At 45.8% G+C, this 23,498-nt stretch overlaps 1 long non-coding RNA gene across 1 annotated transcript; it reads right to left on the bottom strand.

Annotated features, from left to right (window-relative positions):
* Positions 1–6,054: 6,054 nt before the first annotated feature.
* On the bottom strand, positions 6,055–8,811 carry LOC108941145 (uncharacterized). Its single transcript, XR_001966611.1, has 3 exons — positions 8,524–8,811; positions 6,353–6,521; positions 6,055–6,257 (listed from the first exon to the last, which is right to left on the bottom strand). It is a non-coding gene; the product is annotated as an uncharacterized LOC108941145 (long non-coding RNA).
* Between the last annotated feature and the right edge of the window lie 14,687 nt (positions 8,812–23,498).

Here is a 23,498-nt window from a genome sequence, read left to right as displayed (position 1 = left end):
TCCAACCCATTGCAGTTCAGTAGGTGCAATCATACCAGTGTTGGAAGCAGCTACAGTCCCTTCAACCCTCCTTTCTAAAGAATTTGTGTGTGGTGAAATAAAATTGTGGTAAATGCTTCAAAACTCAACAAAAGCACTGCAGTTGCAAAATTTATCAATAAGTAGTACCAAACAAATATCATTTGATAAATGACTGATGATTTTTTGTGGTAGAATGTTTCAAGCAGATAGAAGGGTAAGGGTTGCTAGCTGACACCTTAATACCTTCAAGGATGGAACATATTCAGCTATGGAAATGCAGATTCCATTATACACAGCAATGTTTGCCACAGATAGCATGTGCCACGGTATATTAACAGAGTGTCACCTCATTCACCCAGTCCTCATGGACCTTCCACCAGATGAGTTTCACAGTCGAAGATAAAACTGCCTGGTCAAGGGCCATGCTGGGCATCTTCTCTACTTTTGGTAACTTCTTCCATGTTCAAAAATTTTGTTTGAAAGTGGTCACACTGTAACATATGTACATCAAATACTGATGAATGTAATTTGGTTTTTGAAATCTTAAAAAAAGTGTGACTAAATGTTCATGCACTGTAACTTTATGATCATGCCCAGATAAGCCTTTACACAGCCACTACTCCTGTATTGTAGGCAAGTGTTTGTGTACCTTTTAAAAAATAAAAAAAATCCTGATCACCTTCCTACAATTTGTCTATACTGAGTTTTGTGCACCTACTCATGTGATTATCAGTGCATAAAATGCAAAGAAACAAGGTTTACTTAAGAATCACATGTCTGCAACTATGTTTCTCTTTCTCCTCATGTAGTGTACAAATTACATTTTCTCTGAGATCTACATCACTTTGGAGAAGTGTCTGCTAAATATTCATTTGTTCATTCATTCATTACATTCAAATGTAATGTATTTGAAAGGAGGAAAAATTGGAATAATGTATGCAAGAACTGGCTACAGAGGTTGCACAGACCTATATGATGAGCATGGCAGAGAGAATGCAAGGACATGTTTATTTGGAAACTTACAAACATTGCCTTGCTCTTCCTCATCTGGAGCTCAGGGCTTCAGTAGCTCACCTCCCCATTCTCCCTGATTGTGAGCACATTACTATCTTGGCTGCAGCGAATCCTGAGAACTGGCTGACTGTGGGACATGGTCACAACAGAAGCAGGAAGGGTGAAGGCCAAGCTCTTATTGTGGGAAAGGGACTCGTCCTTCTCTGTATATTCCAGCTGCATGAAGGTGCAGAACTGGTCCTGTGGGGGATAAATTACTAGCCTTCAGTAAAGGCCGCTATACATAAAAACGCTATTCTTAAATCAAATGTGAAGAACCCTCACAAGCCTTAAGTGAAGATGTTATTTAACCGGTTAACTACAGTATAAGCACCTGAAAGGTAACATACCTACTGAAATTTTGGTCCTCGATAGTGTCCCATGAGTCCATCTCTGTTTTTGATTACTGATATATATTTTACTATTGAAGTCTTGTTCATTTGTTGAACTTGGACAATGAATTAATGTCAGATCAAAATGTTGATAAGTGCAAAAAAAGACTAGAGCAGCTGAATTAAACCTTCAGAGGGAAAAGGCCTTCACATGGGATGAAGGATAAATTCTTACCCATTTGACTTGTCCATTTCCTAAGTAATCGATCTTCATGAAGAGCTCCTGAATCTGGTCATTGTACTTTATTCAGAAGATACAAGAGAGCAGGAGGACTTAATCTTCAGAGCTACTTCAAATGCTCACAGAGAAGAAATATGAACAAGTCCTTGGAAAAAAAATTGGTACTTAGTGGCTGAATGTACACACACGCACACACTCTCTGAAGCCGCTTGACACAAGCACGGTTGCGGCAAGCCGGAGCCTAGCCCAGCAACACAGGGTGTAGGGCTGAAGAGGGATGGGACACCAGTCCGTCACAAGGCATCCCAAGAGGGACTCAAACCCCAGACCAACCAGAGAGTAGGACCCAGCCAAGCCCTCTGTGCCACTGCATCCCCCCTTGGCTGAATGTAGTCAGGATTTAAAAAGCAGCATCTCTAGGCAATAAATACATTATACGCCAGACAAAATCCAAAAACATATCTTTAGTAGTCAAAAAAAGATTAATTATTCCAACAGCTAATGAGGGAAATAACATCAGGAAGATTCGCCAGGGTATTAAAAGCCACAACGTAACCTTCAAGGAACTGCAAGATTGGGTTAGGGGGCACGCACGCACACACAGTCTGAACCGCTCGTCCCATACGGGGTTGTGGGGAGCTGGAGCATAACCTGGCAACACAGGGCATAAGGCTGGAGGGGGAGGGAGACACACCCAGGACGGGACGCCAATCTGTCGCAGGGCACCCCAAGCAGGACTTGAACCCCCAGACCCACCGGAGAGCAGGACCCTGTCCAACCCACTGCGCCACTGTGTCCCCTCAACCCCCTGGGTTAGGGCACTAAATACTAATTTTGCCTTTACCTATTGAATCATTTTCTGCTGTAGGAATGCAGTCCTGGAGAGTTGTGTGTAGCAGTTATCTTCAAAAATTTAATTAAAAAAAATAAAAATTAAAGTGTAGATTCATAGTTATCAGACTTACACAATCCTAACTTCCCATTTGATCATACATATTCTAACAAGCATTTTACACCATGTAATCCCAAGCAGTTCTTGACAATCTACTTGAAATTTGTCATGTCCAGAGATTTCCTGCCATCATTTTCAAGTTCCTGTAACAAAGAAAAACAATTCCTAATAAAAGGCTGAGCAGATATATCTTTGGGGATTTTTAAATGCAATACTAGTTTAACAGATGAAGATTCAAAAATCAGCAGAATTGTAAAACATACATATTAATGGCTATAACTTGCATGCATACATGCATTCCCTGCAGACTTCTGTCAGACAGAATGATAACATTTGAATGTCTAAATTTGTGAATTAAATGGTCAGCCTTATAATTACTTACCTCAAAAGCCATCTTGAGGTTCATTAGGTTCTCCAGAGATACTTTCTGTTCAATCTGTTAATGGCAAAACATTTTTGTTTTCATCACATTCCTCTGATAGCCAACCACGCATCAGCAAGACATTAAAAGACATTTAAAAGACACAGTTTAAGTGGCCCACAGTCAAGTGCCTCACCTTAGGTTCTAGTACTTATTTTGAAAGAATAACAGATTCCCCCTTTGTATCCATCTTTGTAACTGAAACATCTACACAAAATGTTTCAAAACTACTGAAAATCCAGGGAATTTATGACAGATGCAGTTTTCTAAGGCTTAATAAAATTTAAATCTTAATGGTTAGCAGCAAACCAAAAAGACATTTAAATTCTAGAACAGTCTTGGGAGAAACAACCAGAGCTAAAACTTAGCTAACATAACCAGAACCTTGCAAAAGAGAAGTGCCCTTATTTCCTAAAATTCATGCAGCTGTCCATTTATCACCTGTCATGTTCACGCCCACAACTCAGTCAACAGCACCTGACTCCAGTCTAGCATCTGACTAACTGCTTACCCTTTAAAAGACTCTCCTCAGCTCCCATACCTTTGTGGAATTTTGTCAGAGACAACTGTTCTCCTTTGTGATGGCCAGTTTCTGCCCTCTGGGTTTTTAGTGTTTTGCTTTGTTTCCTGACCATATCCATGGATCTTCATTCCAATGCTAACTGCTGATTGATTGTCCCTGAAACCAAGAACTTGCCTGATCCCTTGAATCCAGGTGAACCACTCTACATTTGGGTTTAGTTGTCTTGGTTCTGTGTGACATCAGCCAACTTCTTAATTCTGAAAGCTTAAAGACATGGGCAGCAGTTAACAGAGCTCTGACAGAGCATAATTATTCTAAAACATAGACCCAAAAATGACTCCAGGGAAGTCATTTGTAACTAACTGATTGGTTTAGAGCATGAGTTCAAAACATTTTGAGGAGGCACCTCTCTCACACATGCAGAATAATGATTGAATGTTTAGCTATGGAATAAACTGGGAAGTTCATATAACCAGAGCTGCTGAAGAGAATGGGTACTACCTTTCTTTACTGTAGAGAGAAGTTAATCTCATGATAGCTGTGGGCTCAGTAGTATAAAGAGCTGGTACCAACATTACCATGCTGCCCCATTCTTGCACTTTGATGGCTTATTTGGATCCAAATGAAGCAAAAGCTCCATAATGAATGCAAACACAATTTGTGCTATTACTACAGTCAGGGAAGAGAATTAATGTCCCCGTTGGAGTATTGCATGTGTTTTTATCCATGTAATTTTGCTCAGTTAATTTGTCTGAAATAATGATTATGCAACAAAAACAGAATTAGTATTGTGTTCAATGTGGGTTTTTTTTTTTCCCTATTAATGTTTGGCAGTGTTTCCAGCTTTAAGCATTGGTGGGGATTTTGACAGACACATTTTCAGTTGTTTATTTAAAGTAAGCATCCCTGAGGTTTGGTCATGCATTTATGTATCTGTGTGTGTCTACAGTACATAGTGGGGAGTATGCATAATCTTCTGATACAGGCTGTAATTCCAATAACCTCTCCTCTTCCCCAGCCCAGTCTTTTAGTTCAGAAAGGTTATCATTTCATTTTCAGATTTTCTTTAGAAAAGAATCTCAAACTGTTCATTATAACCACTCACATTAGTAAATTATTTTCACTATTTTTCCTTTGAGAATATACTGTCAGCCTGTGGCTTTGTCCTTTGTTCATAAACTTTCCCAAGGAATCATTTCACAACAAAGACTATAACACTAATATTTGTAATTTATGGTATTAATAATAAATATGAAAAATCCTTTAACTTTTTCCGTAAGACCTGGTGTTTAAATTTACCTTCTGTTTATAGAGGCTGTGCATGGAATCCATACTACAGTGTTGTCTGTCAGTCAAACATGGTAAACTTGGTAACATCACCAAGGTCAATTGAACTCAATTGAATGTGAGTGGTGGCCAAGCTTTAAGATCTCTCACTCCACCACTTAAGGCTGCATCCCTTGCCATCTGAATCTTGTGGCTAGAAGGTTGCTTGGCCATCGAGAGGCCCTTTCTTGCCTGGTGCGCCTGGCTACATTCATGTTCTCCAAGGCTGCTGGGCGTTTCCAGGTCCCAGTTCATTCAAGATGATATAAGAAACAGATTTCTTGTCTTGAAGTCTCATCTGTAAACAAAGCAAATGGAAAGAAACTAAACCTGGCAGGGGGGGCAGCGGGTCTGTCTGGGTCTTCCTCTCTGGTGGGTCTGGGGTTCAAGTCCTGCTTGGGGTGCCTTGCGACAGACTGGTGTCCCATCCTGGGTGTGTCCCCTCCCCCTCCTGGCTTGCGCCCTGTGTTGCTGGGTAGGCTCCAGTTTGCCCCCATTTGGGACAAGAGGTTTCAGGTGTGTGTGTGTGTGTGTGTGTGTGTGTAAACCTAATAATAAATTAACTAGCAGCTACCTGTGTACTTTTCCAGGACTGCTGTGTGTCTCAAAATTCCAAACAAACTATGAAACCGTATCAAGGATCAAGGTCTACAACGGCTAATATCTCCCCTGCTTCAGGTCCACTGCAAATAGCACTCAGACACAAGAATTCCACAAGTGGGATGTCACATCTTATTATATAATTACTTACATTATTCATTTAGCTGATATTTTCCAAAACAACCCATTTAAACAACTTTTTACTTTGAAACATAGCCATGCAGAGTAAATACTTTGCTCAGTGGGATTTTAAGATGAGTACAGTGGGTCCAAAGGAAGCAGCTGAAATAGTCTATAGAGTACAGAAAACAGGACTATCAGCAAAGCCATTTTCAAAGCCTAACCATGGATTTGAATTTGTTTCAGAAGGCCCTACTAAATCAGGTTTGAAGTTCAGCCTATTGATTGATGCCTCATTTACAGCTCTCTGTTGCACCATAGCACACCCCTGCATGACAATGATTAAACAGGCACAGAAACTGTGTGGCAATAACCAAGAGCTTGAGAAACAGTCATTAACCCAATGGATAACATAAGCTGTCATTTTATTACATTTTATTACAGCTGTGTTTTTTAGGTCCATGGATCAACACCTGAAAGTCTGCATTAAATCTCAACTTCGACTTCGGTTGGTTGAAGTTGGGCCATTTACAGAGGTTATAGCTATTCTGATATCCATGTTGGCACTTGTTTGGAGACCTGATAGTGGACAGCAGGCAGATACTCCATCCCTTGTACAACACTGGATGGAGCAGGACTTTACACAGCAGCTTCCAGAAATTGTTTATCTGTAAAGGAACAAGCATCAGTCAAATTCCAGTTTCAAGACACATGGTAATCAAAGAATGCTGTGTAGTAAAATGAAAGCAAGAGAAGGCCTCACCTCTGCATTACCAGTTCTCGTGGCACATCCAGAAAGCTGCTGGTGTTCACTGGGTTGCAGGGATGTGAGATTACATGGTTGTCCACTGTTTTTCCTCCAGTTTGTTTGGATTTGGTGCTGAGTGGTTTCTTGGTCTCTTGATTGCACTTATCATGAACCATTGTGGAGACTAGTAAGAATTGAGAAAGGAACTGACTGATAGTATTAAATGTTTCAAATTATGCTGCACTATCATAAAGGAGTGGAAAAAAAATACTTCTGCAATGCACTTATCACTAGGTGTAGTAATAAGGAGGCTGTTGGGGTAGGCAAGTTTAGGCCTATTAGCCTTCTCAGTGCTGAAGGGAAGGGTTTTTTTTTTTTTTTTAAATAGTGCTGTGGCAAGGAGGTTGGTAGCATACTTGAAAGCCAACAGGCTGATTGATACCTCCGTGCAGAAAGCATTGCTTCCAGGGTGCTTGGAGCACACCAAGGCTTCCAAATGGGTTGTTGGTGGTGAGAGGCTGCGGGATTGGACGCACCTACCCCCCTATTAGAGCATTTATGGATGATATGATAACAGTTCCTTGTACTCGTCGTTTGTTGTCCAAGCTCAATGATAACTTAAAGTGGGCTAAGTTGAAGGTTAAGCAGGGTAAATCAAGGAGTCTCTAGATTGTTGGTGGGAAGGTGGTGCAGGAGAAGTTTTGTATTGATGAGGAAGTAATTCCATCTATGGGGGTGCGGTGGTGCAGTGGGTTGGACTGGGTCCTGCTCTCTGGTGGGTCTGGGGTTTGAGTCCTGCTTGGGGTGCCTTGCGGTGGACTGGCGCCCCATCCTGGGTGTGTCCCCTCCCCCTCTGGCCTTATGCCCTGTGTTGTCAGGTAGGCACTGGTTCCCCGTGACCCCGTATGGGACAAGCAGTTCGGAAAATGTGTGTGTGTGTGATTCCATCTATTCTGGAGAAGCCAGTTAAGAGCTTGGGTAGGTGGTATAGTGCTGTGCTAAGTGATAAGGAGCAGGTTGTGGCACTAAGGGAAGTGGCTGTGGAAGGCATAAAGAGCACTGATGCGTCCCTCCTCCGTGCAAAGTTAAGTTGTTGTGTTTGCAGTTTGGGCTCTTGCCATGTATTAGGTGGCCACTTACGGTATATAAGTTTTCTGTCCGGGAAGTTGAGAAGCTGGAGTGGGTTATTAGTACGACAGTAAGAAGGTGGCTGGGAATGCCACGCTGTTTAAGTAGTGTAGCGTTATATGGTAAGGGCATGTTGGAGCTGCTGGTATCAAGTTTGGTGGAGGAGTACAAGTGTGCAAAGGTGGGGCTGGACCTGACTCTAGTGGAGTCAAAAGATGAGATTGTGAGAAAGGTGGTGCCGTCAGTGAAGACGGGTAGGGGGTGGAACCCAGAGATGCAGTCCAAAGCACAAAAGGGGTGCTGATGTTGTTGGATGTGGTTGGACACGTGCAGAGAGGGAAGGCAAGGTTTGACTCTGGCCATATGCCATGGTTGTGGAGTGCTGCCCCGGAGGCAGACAAATGGTGGCTGGTTGTTGAGCAGGTGATGGAGGCGAGTCACCTTAAGTTTATTATTGGAACGACTTATGACATATTACCAACGCCACAGAATCTTAAGCAATGGGCAGGTGGTGATGGTTCTTGTAAATTGTGTAGCAGTGTGGTGACGCTGAGACATTTTGTCAGGGTGTGAGGTTAGTTTGGGGAAGTTCTTAGATGTTTAGCAGGTGTTTTTGAGAGCAAGTGGCAAGCTGTGAATTCTCTGCTTTTTGGCAGTATACCTAAAACAATTGGTTTTGTGTGGGCAGGAGAGAGTAGCACTATGCAAGGGCAAACTGCTTGGTTTGCCGGTGGGTTTGGTTTAACTGGTTTTTTGTTGGGGGGTTGGGCTTGGTTTGGTGTTTGGTTTGGTTTTGATGGTTTTTGCGTTGGTGGGTGGGTTGAAGAAGTTAAGCTTTTTGGTCTCGGGTCATCGAGATGTATGTTGGCTGTGCTGGGTGTTGTTCTCTGTGGCTTCATGTTAATGGTTGGACTGGGTCCTTGTGTACAGCCGTTGGAAAATACGCATGGGATATAACATCTTGCCCTGTGTATCGTGAATAAATGTCGCAGTGTCTTTTTTATGAGCTTTTTTCACAGTTAAGACTACTGTATTTGGATGAAAAATGAATTCCTGACCTGATTGGGAGGTAATTGTTGTCCCCGTGCTGAAGTCTCCCGTGTCCTGTCAGTGACTACTGTCCCGTCGCACTCAAATCCATCGTCATGAAGTGCTTTGAGATGCTCATCATGAGACACATTAAGATGCTGCTGTCCCCCTCACTGGACCCCCTGCAGTTCGCGTATTGTCCCAGGCACTCAACAGACGACGCCATCGCCACCACTCTCCATCTGGCCCTCACCCACATGGACAAAAAGGACAAATACGTTCAAATGCTGTTGATAGACTTCAGTTCAGGATTTAATAAAATCATTCCTCAGCACCTGATTGGAAAGCTGTTCTGTACTGACCAACTGTATTTTTTGCTAATTAGTATGTTTATATTTAAACTCGGGGGGGGGGGGGGGGGGGGGTGGCGCTAGTGGGTTGGACCTCATCCTGCTCTCCGGTGGGTCTGGGGTTCGAGTCCCGCTTGGGGTGCCTTGTGATGGACTGGCGTCCCGTCCTGGGTGTGTCCCCTCCAGCCCTATGCCCTGTGGTGCTGGATTAGGCTCCGGCTCCCCGTGACCCCGTATGGGACAAGCGGTTCAGACTGTGTGTGTGTGTGTGTGTGTGTGTGTGTGTGTGTGTGTGTTTTTTCTTAATGTTGTTTTTGTTTAGTAATTGTGTAGGTAGCTTTTTTTTCGTATACCTCCATGGTCCTGGAGGAATGTTTCATTTCACTGTATATTGTATCAGCTGTGTATGGTTGTAAAGACAAAGCCACTTTTGACCTTGACTTGAACATTGGAATGTAACACCTTATCCTGTATATACTGAATTTTGTTTCTGCTGACAGGCAGCATTTGACATCACTAGGCTTCTGTGTAGGGCATGCCTATACCTGCACGTAGGGCATACCTAGGCCTTTGGCGTACGTGCCATGCAGAGTGTTGCATACCTAACGGGAGGTGTTGTTCTTCAGCTTTGTCAGCTTCTGTGGGTGCTTATAACTGTGTTTCATTTCATCACAAAACACTGAGGAACAACTCTTCTTCCTAGAAGAAGGTGCAATTCCATATTTCATCATAACCCTGAAATGGGAAAACCACTAGGTAGTTTGTCTCCAAAAGCTATGGCTCCAAAAGAAGCAGACAAACTTTAGTTTCAGCCTCATAGCACAGTTTACAGGAGAAAATGTGTCATTTACCTTTGTGTGTACCCAAGTGGAGAGGTAGAGAATGAGTGTCTAAACTCCTGTTCAGGTGATGGACTTTTCCATGAAGACCTGGTATCTTCTAAACTTTGCTGAAGTCCCTTCAGCAGCTATGAATTCATGAAATTCAAGGAAATATTAAATGTGCAATATCCCAGTGCTGAGATCATATGAGCATTTCTGTTTCTGCTTGGGAGGGGGGTGTGGTGGCGCAGCAGACTTGGCCGGGTCCCACTCTCTGGCGGGTCTGGGGTTTGAGTCCTGCCTGGGGTGCCTTGTGATGGACTGGCATCCCATCTGAGTGTGTCCCCTCCAGCCTTGCACCCTGTTTTGCCAGGTTAGGCTCCTGCTCACCATGACCCTGCTCGGGACAAGTGGTTATAGACATTGTGTGTGTGTTTTCACTTGTGTCGTTTGGGGAGGCACATAACATGGGAAATCAGCTGTCCAATTTACACATAGTACGTTGCCAACAAAGTGCTGTATACAAAACCAGCTGTTAAATGTTCTAAGCATAAAGTTGCTTAAACCAGAGATGCAATTCTTGTCCCCCATTAATTTAATCTATACCACAGATACACCTGTAACCTACACTAAGAGCATTTTGATCACTGATTACCTCATCACTGGTTACCTCACAGAGATTTGGGTTGCTACACGAACCTTCCCAATGTTTGGGTGCCATGGAGCTAGAGGTTATTTCAAAGTATCATATTATAATCCATCAAGCTACACAACACAACCAAAGGAATGTTGGCTTTTAGAATCTGAAAACTTATTTTCTCCTACTGTAAACTTGACATTCTCTTATTGGGACAGTAAATAAAAACGTTTGGATGAGTTCCAGTCAGAGGTAGGTACAATAGTAAGAAACAGTGAAAGCACTGTTAATCAGTAAAAGCTGGGTGTGCTCAATAAGTTTTTTTTTTTTTTTTTTTTTTTTTTTTTTTTTTTTTTTTTTGGGGATGTTTCTCAAGTAGGGGGTGCAGTGGCGCAGTGGGTTGGACCACAGTCCTGCTCTTCGGTGGGCCTGGGGTTCGAGTCCCGCTTGGGGTGCCTTGCGACGGACTGGCGTCCCGTCCTGGGTGGGTCCCCTCCCCCTTCAGCCTTACGCCCTGAGTTGCCGGGTTAGGCTCCGGTTCCCCGTGACCCCGTATGGGACAAGCGGTTCTGAAAGTGTGTGTGTGTTTCTCAAGTAAAAAGTTCTCTGAAAGTTGACCTGAGTTCAGAAGATATCAAAATCAGATACAGGCAGTTCCCGGATTACGAACGAGTTCCCTTCCTGAGTCCAAGTCGGATTTGTATGCAAGTCAGAACAGTTAGTTTGTGTCTAACATCAGTAAAATGTTTGTCTTAGTACATAGTATATTGTGTACCTTTCTATGCATAAAAAACGTTAAATGCTTCCGGATATACACACATACATTTTGAGAACCGCTTGTCCCATACAGGGTCACGGGGGAACCGGAGCCTACCCGGCAACGCAGGGCGTAAGGCCGGAGGGGGAGGGGACACACCCAGGACGGGACGCCAGTCCGTCACAAGGTACCCCAAGCGGGACTCAAACCCCAGACCCACCGAAGAGCAGGACTGTGGTCCAACCCCCTGCGCCACCGCACCCCGCTTCCGGATATACTAAAGTTAATAATAAAATGGAATTATGTAATAAGGGGGGGCGCGGTGGCGCAGTGGGTTGGACCAGGTCCTGCTCTCCGGTGGGTCTGGGGTTCGAGTCCCGCTTGGGGTGCTTTGTGATGGACTGACGTCCCGTCCTGGGTGTGTCCCCTCCCCTTCCAGCCTTACGCCCTGTGTTGCCGGGTTAGGCTCTGGCTCCCCGCGACCCCGTATGGGACAAGCGGTTCAGAAGGTGTGTGTGTGAGATAATGCAACTACTCTATTTATAATAGAGACATAGAAAGAATCATGTTACTACAGTATTTATAATAGTGTGAGAGAATGTGTGTAGGTATAAAAACATTACAGAAACTTATGTTCGCTTTTCCATTGTTCGTTGACATTTCACCTTTTTTCGATCGCTTTATTATTTCCACTTTAGTTTCAGTCGTGATTTTTTTCCTTCCTGTGATGCATCACCATCACTTGGCCCATCACATTTATGCTTTGGTGCCATGGTCAGAAGGGTAAAAACAAAAAATTAAAGCCAGATACAGTAACGCACAAGACACTAGCAGCAACATGGTCTGTGTCATACTGGAGTGCTAGAAAACTTGTGTTGTGGGGACCGCGGTATGTCTCTCTCCCCCGTGTAGGGCCACTTCCATCAAGAGCCCCAAATATAAAGGATAATATTTCTCATGATGTCACCTGGATCTCTGAAATACTATCTTTTTTATATTTTAAAAAGTAAGATATGGAACCGTGGTTCGAACAGCACAAATTTAGCAGTAATGGAAAATATGCTTCTCTTTATTTGTGTTGTTTTAGGGGACCCAACTTCACGGATCCAGGTGACATCACATAAAATACTATCCTTTATATGTAAAAAGAAAGAGATGGAACCACAGTTTTAAAGGCATAAATCGGCACAAATGTAACACTAACAGGTGAGCCCAAATTTGAGTATCTACAACGTTGTAGGGCAGGTGGAGTGACGTCACGTGCCATGTAAACAACCTTTAATATCTCCAGAACTAAAGGAGACAGAACCGTGGTTTAAACAGCACAAATGACACACAGACAAAAGAGCCCGAATTTGAGTATCTTTGGCATTGTAAGGGGGGGGTGAATGACGTCACTTCCTGGGGAAAAAAGTAATATGTCAAAAACAACGGCATAAATTATCATTTTTACGGCACAAATGAATGAGGGGCGCGGTGGCGTGGCGTAGCGGATTCAACTGTTCCCCGCTGTGTGGCAGGTCCGGGGTTTGAGCCCTGCTTGGGATGCTCTGTGACGGACTGGCTTCCTGTCCTGGGTGTGTCCCCTCCCTCTTTGGCCTTGCTCCCTGTGTTGCTGGGTAAGACTCCAGCTCACCAGGACTCTTCTTGGGTCAAGGGGTTGTGGACGATGGATGGATAGACAACACAAATGTAGCACAAACGAATGATGGAAACCTATCTTGAGGTTTTCTTCATTTGTGTTGTTTGTAGGGGGGCCTACATCACGGAGCAGACCTGGGATTGCGCTATTGACCTCTTACCAGGAACCTCTCTCCCATAGGGGCAGAGTGTATCCCCTATCCTTTCCCGAGCAAAAGGCCATGGAGGACTATTTAACTGAGGCACTGGTCTCAGACATCATTGGGCCGTCAACCTCGTCCTCTTCCGCAGGTGTTTTCTTGTCAGCAAAAAGGATGGCGGTGTTGCGGCCGTGAATAGATTACCGTGGCCTGAATGAGGTCGCAGTTAAGTACCCCCATCCCTTGGCTCTCATTTCAGCGGCTCTGGAGCAGGTCCATGGAGCCTGGGTGTTTACCAAATTAGATCTCCACAGTGCCTACAACCGAATTCGCATTCGGGAGGGCGTTAAGTGGCAGACCACTTCCAGTACCGCCCTTTGGCACTATGAATACCTGGTAATGCCTTTTGGGCTTGTGAACACGTCTTCTGTATTCTAAGCCTTCATCAACTACGTGATAGGGGATTTGGTTAACAAGCGTCTCCTCCTGTATCTTAACGATATAGTCATATTCTCCAGGTTGCTCCCAGAACATGTAGGGCATGTACATCAGGAAGTAAGCCCCGTTCTTGGAAAATGGCTTCTTTGTTAAGGGAGGGAAGTGTCTCTTCCATCAAGAGCGAGTTTCTTTTCTGGGGTTTCTCCTCGACCCTGATGGGATAGCTGTGGACCCTACAGTCCAGGCAGTGCTGGATTAGCCTCCCCCAGTCTCAGTTAAGCCACTTAAACGGTTTTTGGGTTTTGCTAACTTCTACCGTCAGTTTATTTGGGGCTTCAGTTCTGTTGTACCTCTCACGTCTTTGCTTAAGGAGAAGACCACAAGTCTCATCTGGTCTCCCAAGGCTATGGAGGCGTTTCAGGGCCTCAAAAGGTTATTTCGAGCCACCCCAGTGCTTCAGCATCCCGACCCCTTGCTACCGTTTGTGGTAGAGGTGGACGCCTCGGTCATAAGGGTGGGCACTGTGGTCACCTTGTGCCTATTTTTCTCGTAAGCTGTCACCCACCGAACCAAACTACAACATCAGGAATCGTGAGTTACTGACCATTAAATAAGCCCTGGAGCAGTGGAGGCATTGGGTGGAGGGCGCCGCTCCCATTCCTACTCCTCACCGACCATAGAAATCCGGAATACCTACGAATGGCTCTCTGCCTTAACCCCTGTCAAGTGTAATAGGCCTTGTTTTTCACCCCGTTTCGTTTCACAGTACCATATAGACCGGGATCAAAAAACACCAAACCCAATGCCTTGTCCCTCATCTTTGAGAAAGACTACCCTAACCTGAATCCATTCTCCTCAAGTCCTGTTTTGTTGTCCCAGTGTGACAAGTTTTTCGTAGGATCTGAGAGCCGCACAGGAAAACGATCCAGGGCCTGAAGGAGTCCCGGAAGGGATGGAGTACATCCCGGCAGATATGCATCCACAGCTGCTCCATTGGGCCTACAATTTTCCAGCCACAGGTCATCTGGGTTGCCAAAGGACTCTCGTCCTACCTTAGGGCAATGTCGTTGTCCTGGTGGTGGTCGATCGCTTCTTCAAAGCTTGCCGCCTCATTCCGCTTCCTCTTGTCTCTGACTGGGGGCCCCAGTTCATGTACCGAGTATGGAAGGCCTTTTGGCGGAAGCTTGGGGTCTCGTGTCAGCCTCACCTTGGGGTAGCACCCCCAGGAGAATGGTCAAGTGGAACGCATGACCCAGACTTTGGCTGGTTTCTTTGGAGCTACTGCAGTCGGAACCAGGAGCAGTGGTCATGGTTTTTACCATGGGCAGAGTATCCTCGAAACAACCTTTCTCATTCCACCATGGGCTTATCCCCCTTAAAGTGTCTTTTAGGTTATCAACCTCCACTAATTCCTTGGCATCCAGGCTCCACTGATATCCCAGCCGTCGATGCCTGGTACCAAAACAGCAAGGATGCCTGGCGCTCCAGCCGTGACCACCTGCACCACAGCACCCAACACTACAAACATCAAGTCAACAAACCCCATTTGCACCCTGCTATTCCAGCCAGGACAGAGAGTATGGCTCTCCTGGAAACTCAGCTCTTGCTTCATTGGACCCTACAAGATCCTCTGGCTCATCTCCAGTTACAACTTCCTCCTCATCTGTGCATCTGCTCAACCTTCCACATCTCCTTGCCAAAGCCCTACACGATTTCTTTGTTCCAGCCAGCGCAGGGGACACTAGAGCCCCCTCTTTTAGAGGTGGATGAAGAGCCAGCCTACATTGTCTGCACCCTCCTAGACTCCAAGCGTCGATGGAAGGACATGTACAATCTGGTGGATGGGGAGGGATATGGGCCGGAGGAACGCAGCTGAGTTTCGGCCTGTGACATCCTAGACCCTTCTCTTATCTCAGACTTACACAAAGACTATTCCAGCCAACCGGCATCCCCCCTTCCAAGAGTCATAGGGAAGTGAGCCGCCCGTGAGGGAAGGGGTACAGCCACGACCACACCCTGCACCTCAACCAGAAGCACCTGCTTTAGAGCACCACTACACCATTTCCCAGTTGCGGAATCTCACTTGAGAGAACCCTCCTCGTCGTGTACTAGTTAAGGGTGATTACTTACAGCCTGAACGTTGCTAGTATAAAACCATTTAAATCTACTATTATAGTTCTCTTCGACAAAGCACTTACCCTGAATTGTTCCAGTATAAATACCCTGCTGTAAAAAATGGATAAACAGTTGTAAGTTGTTTGACCATAATCTAAGTGACAAGTTAACTGCATAAATGCTTGATTTTTCAGAAACATGGAATTTAAGAGAATACATTTTCACCGTAAACAGAGCTGCTTGAGGATTCCTCCATGGTTTTCAATTTCCCAAAGTGAAAACTTAGTCTGTTAATAAAATTTTTTAAATTGCACTTTACCAAAGATTTAGTGGCAGACATTATGATTGCAGCTGACTGTTGAAAGGCAGTCTCTTGAGTGACAGCCAACAATTTTCAGAGTAAATTAGTGAAATATGAGGGGGTGTTGCTATCGGATCACAGTAATGTGATATGATTGACTTAAGGGAAAATTGCAACTGACAACTAGCATTGACCAAAGAAATCCACTGATGAAGTCTGCAGACAGTAAACAGGCGTTGCCATTGGTTTACAGTAAAAGTGCTGCGATTGATTTATAACAAAACTGTTACTGACACACACATTTTCTGAATCGCTTGTCCCATTCGGGGTCGCGGTGAGCCAGAGCCTAACCCGGCAACACAGGGCGGAAGGGGACACACCCAGGACGGGACGCCAGTCCACCGCAAGGCACCCCAAACGGGACTCGAACCCCAGACCCACCGGAGAGCAGGACCCGGTCCAACCCACTGCACCACCACACCCCCCCCCTCTGTTACTGACAAAGCAAATGAAATCCAAAGAGGTAAGGTGTTCCTGCTGTTTGCAGTAAAAGTGACTTGACTGCTTTTAAGGATACAATGCAAAATGTAAATAGTTCAATAATTCAACTGGTTATTAATCAGACACTCATGAACACCAGGACTCAAGCTGTAAACTTTTTATGAAGATAAATTTTGAATTAATCCAGTCCAGCATTTTTGGCGTGTTTCACTGCCACCTAGGCTAGCAACTAGATGCGATAAAACAGGTTGCTTGTGTAACGTCCGGATGGGAGTCTTGACACGGACGCACGTTGCTATTACGTCCAAACATGGACGAAACGTAAAATGACCTCACGTGCAGGGTGATGTTAAAAGTGCACTGTGCAGACTGTAAGACACTCGGTGGAAGTGAAACAAGAAGCGCGAGACCAGGAAACACACACGGTGTTTGAACTACGGTGAACAGTGAAACGCTACTCTGAGTATGACTGGAACCCCAAGACGTGATGAAATACCGGACTGGAACGCTGGACCAGAACTGGAGAACAAGAGGCAGGAACTGACAGGATGGGCACTCGGGACTGGAACATGAACACCTAGGAAACAGACTGAGGGAACAAGAGACTACTAATCGCCAAGAGAGCACAATGGAACCACTGATTAAGAATCCGCAATCGGTTCTGCTCCGCTGGCTCCTTTTATACCTCCGTGTCCTATGAGACTGTGAGCTGATACGTGGGTGTTCCCTAGCGGCACTGAGTGGTGCCGCTTCTGACCAGGAGGGGCAGTAACCCCGTGGGACGTGACAGTATCTCCCCCCCCCTTTTCCAGGGGTGGCTCCAGCCGCAGGACGCTGGCGGGTAGGCGGCCACCCTGTCATTGTGGAGCGGGCCAATCCGGGTCAGACCAATGAAAGTCCGCTATAAGAGCTGGGTCCAATATGTCCTGTGCTGTTACCCAAGACTGCTCCTCTGGCCCATAGCCCTCCCAGTCAACCAGATAGTACAGCTTACTCCTTCTCCATCTGGAGTCTAGGAGGTCCCTGACGGAGTAAGCAGGAGAACCGTCCACATCTAATGGTGGAGGTGGAGAGACTGCCGGGTTCTGGAGGGTGGAAACACAGTGGGGCTTGAGGTGTGAGACATGAAACGTGGGACAGATACGATAATGAGGGGGCAACTGAAGGCGGTAAGAAACTGGGTTGATCCTTTTCAGTATTTTGAATGGGCCGATGAAACGGGCAAGCTTCCTTGAGGGCAGACGCAGTTTGAGATCCTGGGTGGACAGCCACACTCTCTGCCCCGGTTGGTACAATACATTCCTGCGCCTCTTGCCGGCCTTCTCCTTTTGGCTGGAGATGGACGTGCAGATTCCTACACCGATTCACTCTTCTTGTACCAGTCGTCCACCGCTGGCAGCCCCCTGGTTTCCATCATCTATGGGAATAGTGGAGGCTGGTAACCTAGCACACACTGGAAAGGAATCAAGTTTGTGGATGAATGGACCAGGGAGTTCTGGGCATACTCTGCCCAGGGGAGGTATCTGCTCCAGTCTGCTTGGTTCTGATTATAGTAACTTTGCAGGTAATGTCCCATCTCTTGGTTAAGGTGTTCCACTTGCCCATTAGACTGCAGATGATAACCGGAGGAGAGGCTGACTGAGCCTCCCAAGCGGACAAAGAAGGCCTTCCAGACTCTTGAGGTGAACTGGGGTCCCCTGGCTGAGACAATATCCTCTGGCAGGCCATACAGCCAGAAGACATGTTGGAACCACAGTTCTGCAGTCTCCAGGGCTGTGGGCAGACCTTTCAGTGGGATCAGTCGACAGACTTTGGAAAAGTGATCTATGACCACCAGTATGGTGGCGTTTCCATCAGAACACGGTAGATCAGTAATGAAGTCCACTGCTATATGGGACCATGGACGGTTTAGAACTGGGAGTGGTTCAAGGAGCCCTGCTGGCAGCTGTCATGGGACTTTGGACTAGGCACATGTGGTACAGGCAAGGACGAAGTTTCTGACGTCCTGTTTCATGGATGGCCACCAGAAGTGTCCAGAGAGGAGCTTCAACGTTCGGTTGACCCCTGGGTGTCCTGTACTGGGACCATCATAGGCCCAGAGTAGGAGCTCAGACCGGATGGTAGACGGGACATATTCTTTGTTTGGGGCTGCTCGCTGGGACCAGGTTCTTGAAGTTGGGCCGCTTGGATATTGTCAAATAAAGCCCAACAGATGGGAGCCACAAACTGCGCCAATGACAAGATGGTGTCTGGTGGGGAGAGCTGAGGCGATACGCTGTCCCGGTTGTTCAAGGTATCAGCCTTGCCGTTCTTGGAGGTGGGACGATAGGTCACTGTGAAACGGAACCTGGTGAAGAACATGGCCCATCGTGCCTGTCTAGAGTTGAGCCTCTTTGCCTTCTGCAGATACTCCAGGTTCCGATGATCAGTCAACACTAGAAACAGGTGAGTAGCCCCCTCTAACCAATGTCTCCAGTCTTCCAAGGCCATCTTTATGGCTAAGAGCTCCCTATTTCTTACATCATAATTCCTTTCAGTAGGTGACATTTTGTGTGAAAAATGTGCACATGGATAGAGCTTCAGGGGATTTCTCTGGTGCTGTGAGAGCACTACCCCTACCTTGGATGCATCAACTTCCATGATAAAGGGCAATTTGGGGTCAGGGTGCTTCAGGATTGGGGCAGAGGTAAAACGCTTCTTCAGGTCTTCAAAGGCTTGACTAGCCTCGGGTCCAGGTCAGGCACCTAGGTGCTCCTTTTAACAGAGCAGTCAATGGGGCTGCAACGGAACTGAAGTTCCTTATGAAGCGCCTGTAGAAATTTGCAAAGCCTAGGAACTGTTATAGGTCCTTTATAGTCTTTGGCTGAGGCCATGACAGAACTGCCGAGACCTTTATTTGGATCCATCGTAACCGCATTGGGTGTTAGGATGTACCCCAGGAAATCCACAGATTCTACATGGAACTGGCACTTCTCCCCTTTCACATACAGCTTATGCGCTGCTAGCTTTTGCAACACCTCCCTGACACGTATAATATGCTCCTCACGAAACCAAGAAAAGATCAGAATATCATCTAGATACACCAACACTGAGCGATTAATCATCTCTCGGAGTACTTCATTGACAAAAGCCTGGAATACGGAAGGCGCATTGGCCAGGCCAAAAGGCATGACCAGATACTCATAATGGCCTAGGGCGGTGCTAACAGCAGTCTTCCACTCATCCCCTTCCCTAATCCGAATCAGGTTATATGCACTCCTAAGGTCCAGTTTTGTAAAGATGTTAGCACCAGAAACCTGTTTGAGGGCCAACGTGATAAGAGGCAAGGGGTGCGGGTACTCACAGTAACGGCATTTAGCCCCCGATAATCAATACACGGACGCAAACCCCTGTCTTTTTTCTCAACAAAGAAAAAGCCAGCAGAAGCTGGAGAAGTAGATAGACGGATTAGTCCGGCTTCTAGTGCCTCCGCTATATAAGCCTCCATTGCCTGATGTTCAGGTTGGGAAAGAGGGTACACCCGTCCCCTAGGGGGTGTGGTGCCAGGCAAAAGCGCTATAGCACAATCCCAAGGTCTATGAGTGGGCAGCTCGGCAGCCTTGCGTTTGCTAAACACCTCCGCTAGGTCTGCATACTCCCTCAGAATCTGCAGGAGCAGATCTGCATTAGACCTCTCTATGGATGTGGCATTACAAGACATATCCAGATGTTGTTTGGGACACAGGGGGTGCGGTGGCGCAGTGGGTTGGACCGCAGTCCTGCTCTCCGGTGGGTCTGGGGTTCGAGTCCCGCTTGGAGTGCCTTGCGGCGGACTGGCGTCCCGTCCTGGGTGTGTCCCCTTCCCCCTCCGGCCTTACGCCCTGTGTTGCCGGGTAGGCTCCGGTTCCCCGTGACCCCGTAAGGGACAAGCGGTTCTGAAAATGTGTGTGTGTGTGTGTGTGTGTGTGTTTGGGACACTGCTTTCCCCAAGAAAGCAGTTTTCCAGTACTCCAAGAAATAACAGGATCATGGGTGACTAACCACAGATATCCCAGAATAATGGGGTGATCGGGGGACTTAATCAGATAAAACCATATCTGTTCCCTATGGAGAGGCCCTACCTGCAGAGTAACAGGTTCTGTGTGCTGCTCTACACGCCCAGACCCGATTGGAGCACCATTAATAGCTTTAATAGCCAGGGGTTTAGAGCATGGGACACAGGGCAAGCCCCAGGATGCAGCAATATCATAATCTATGAAATTGCCCACAGAGCCACTGTCTACCATAACTTTTGTTTCCTGGCGCTGCCAACCCCAGGATAATGTAACTGGTAATATCAACAGGGAAGTACCGAGAGATACATCACTCACCAGTAAGTCGGTCCGTGAGGATCCACGGGATGGCTGCACTGGACTGGAAACCTGAACGTGATCCGTAGCTCCACAGTGAAAGCACAAGTGTTGCAGAAAACGGTGCCTCCTTTCCTCCTCTCTGACGCCCGTTACTGAGTCGTATTGATCCCTGTCTGATGCAGTGTTATTCGAGCGGTACATAGCTGACAGTGTGGCGTACTTGTGCTGGCTCACTGTCATAGAGCAGCTGCATGCTCAGTGCGGGGACACGAGGCGGCAGCAGGAGGACATGCCTGCCAGTAATGCGCTTGTGAACTGGTCGGACTGGCACCATGCCCGTGTCAACTGATGAGTTGTCAACCACACCAAGCGATCCGTTATGTGGTGAGCGACGTTTGTACAAACCGTGAGTTGTTCTTGGTTCGCCTTCTTTGTCAGCTCTACCATTTCACGCCATTCTGCTGAAGTCATAGCAGGTGGATTCTGTAGCGTCCGGACGGGAGTCCGACATGGACACGCGTTGCTATTACGTCCAAACACGGACGAAACGTGAAATGAACTCGCATGCAGTGACGTTAAAAGTGCACTCTGCAGACTGTAAGACGCTCTGTGGAAGTGAAACAGGAAACACGAGACCAGGAAACACACACGGTGTTTGAATTACGGTGAACGGTGAAACGCTACTCTGTGAGTATGACTCGAACCCTGAGACGTGATGAAATACCGGACTGGAACGCTGGACCAGAACTGGAGAACGAGGCAGGAACTGACAGGACGGGCACTCGGGACTGGAACACGAACACCTAGGAAACAGACTGAGGGAACAAGAGACTACTAATTGCCAGGAGAGCACAATGGAACCGCTGATTAAGAATCCGCAATCGGTTCTGCTCCGCTGGCTCCTTTTATACCTCTGTGTCCTATGAGACTGTGAGCTGATACGTGAGTGTTCCCTAGCGGCACTGAGTGGTGCTGCCTGTGACCAGGAGGGGCAGTAACCCCGTGGGATGTGACAGCTTTCACAAAGGGCACTAAGAATTTTTAGAAAATAGAATAGCAAATAAAACACTATTTAAAAAAAAAAATTTCTTCAAAAATTCGTAACAAATATTTATAACATGACGAGCCAGTATATTAGTAATATTCAATACTTATTGAAAAGTTTTGTATGTAGCCTGCAGGGTATAAAAAAGATCAAGCAAAATGAACTAGAATTTTTTTGCCATTGTAGTGTTGACAGCAGAGAATTTTTACTAAAGGAGGCATTATTCTAGTCTCGTATTTTGATTAATTTTGTATTCTTTTTTATTGCAGATTTGAATAGAAACCCTAAATGTGGAAAACCAAAAATTGCAGTCCTGGATTTTCACAAACTTACCAAGAGAAGTGTAAGATAAAGCATTCCGAAACGTTATGAATTTTATCACTGTTTGGAATGTAAAGGAGTAAACAGTTATTTCCAGGATCATTGTATAACTTTGAGTTGTTACACAATGAGTATGAATCAGAATGGTCATAAACACACACACAGACAGGCTGAGGCCCCTCGTCCCAAGCGGGGTTGCAGCGAACTGGAGCCTAACCCGGCAACATGGCATGACGCTGGAGGGGGAGGGCACACACCCTGAATGGGACGCTAGCCCATGGCAAGGCACACCGAGCAGGACTCGAACCCCAGATCTGCCAGAGACCAGGACCTGGCTAAATCCACTACGCCACCGTGCCCCCCTTAAACAATATACCAAAGACTATAAATATTAATTTATCATAAAACACGGACATTTCAGCGAAAGCCAGATCAGGAAAAATGCTGTATCATAAATATGCAGTTAACACCTTGTGAGATAGCTTATTAGGAGGTACACTGTTAATAGAAACACAATTGTCATCAAACAAGATTTAAATTTCAAGGAAACAAGAAACACTCGCAATTTACAAGATGGCCATGCTTTCCTACTTCCATCTATTAACAGCAATAGGGCAGGGGCACGGTGCTGCCTCACACCCCCTGGCCTGTGGATTTCCGATGTGGATTTCAGTCCGGCTCAATCTGTGCGGACTTTACATATTTTCAGTGGTTTCCTCTTAAGCCCCCACACACACACAAAGTTTTTTTAAATTACACTTTGTGTGTGTGTTTATCTTTTGCCCTGTGATACACTGGCATCCTCAGTTGAACAAGTGGTTAATGATAATGGATGAATGGAAACAACAGCAATAAAGTAAAAGTAAAATGACTTTACAGGAGTTAGTGACTGTTGGCAAAATTCCACACGATGGCGCTATTTCTTTATTGTTCCCCAGTGATTGTACATCCATGTCTTGCTACAAACGTCATACCGTTGGGCTCATAGATGGTACAGTATATTCACATGACAAAAGTTTTATTTTCTCATTATGACTGAATGCCCTCCAGTTTTCGTGTTACGTCTATATGGAATATTCAAATGCAAAGCAATAGTCGTGCAAATGAATAAATGAATCAGGATAATCAGTGCTGCTTCTATATAGTGCTAAGCATATAGAACTGTGTAAGCCTATACACACAGATCTGAGATGCTCCACTACTTACGACTTTTCTAAGTTATGACGTTGTGATAGCGATACGCATTCGGTAGACTCTATATACCTCGAATTTTGAATTTCGACCTGTTCCCGCTCTTGCGATATGTGGAAGGATACTCTCTCCAGATGCTGGACAATAGCAGCGAGCCGTAGCATCCACTCAACCACGCTCGCGGTCTCTGTAGAGATCACACTGACTAACGAGTGTAAACAACCGATACTGCGTTGAAAGCGTTTTTTTTTTTTTTTAATTTTGTGTTTCTACATCCCATCATGTCTACGAACAATAGGCTTTTGTTTTAGAGAAATTTGCCTCACCTGTTGTCTATGGTAAGTAAGTGTCCTGAGCACGTTAAAGTAGGCTAGGCAGTGATGTTCGGTAGGTGCCGTACAGCTTTCTTTTTCGA

Source organism: Scleropages formosus, chromosome 10 (genome assembly GCF_900964775.1).
Source record: "Scleropages formosus chromosome 10, fSclFor1.1, whole genome shotgun sequence".
In the NCBI taxonomy this organism is placed as follows: Eukaryota; Metazoa; Chordata; class Actinopteri; order Osteoglossiformes; family Osteoglossidae; genus Scleropages; species Scleropages formosus.
The sequence above is the reverse complement of the archived record's forward strand: the minus strand, read 5'-3'. Positions and strand labels throughout refer to the sequence as shown.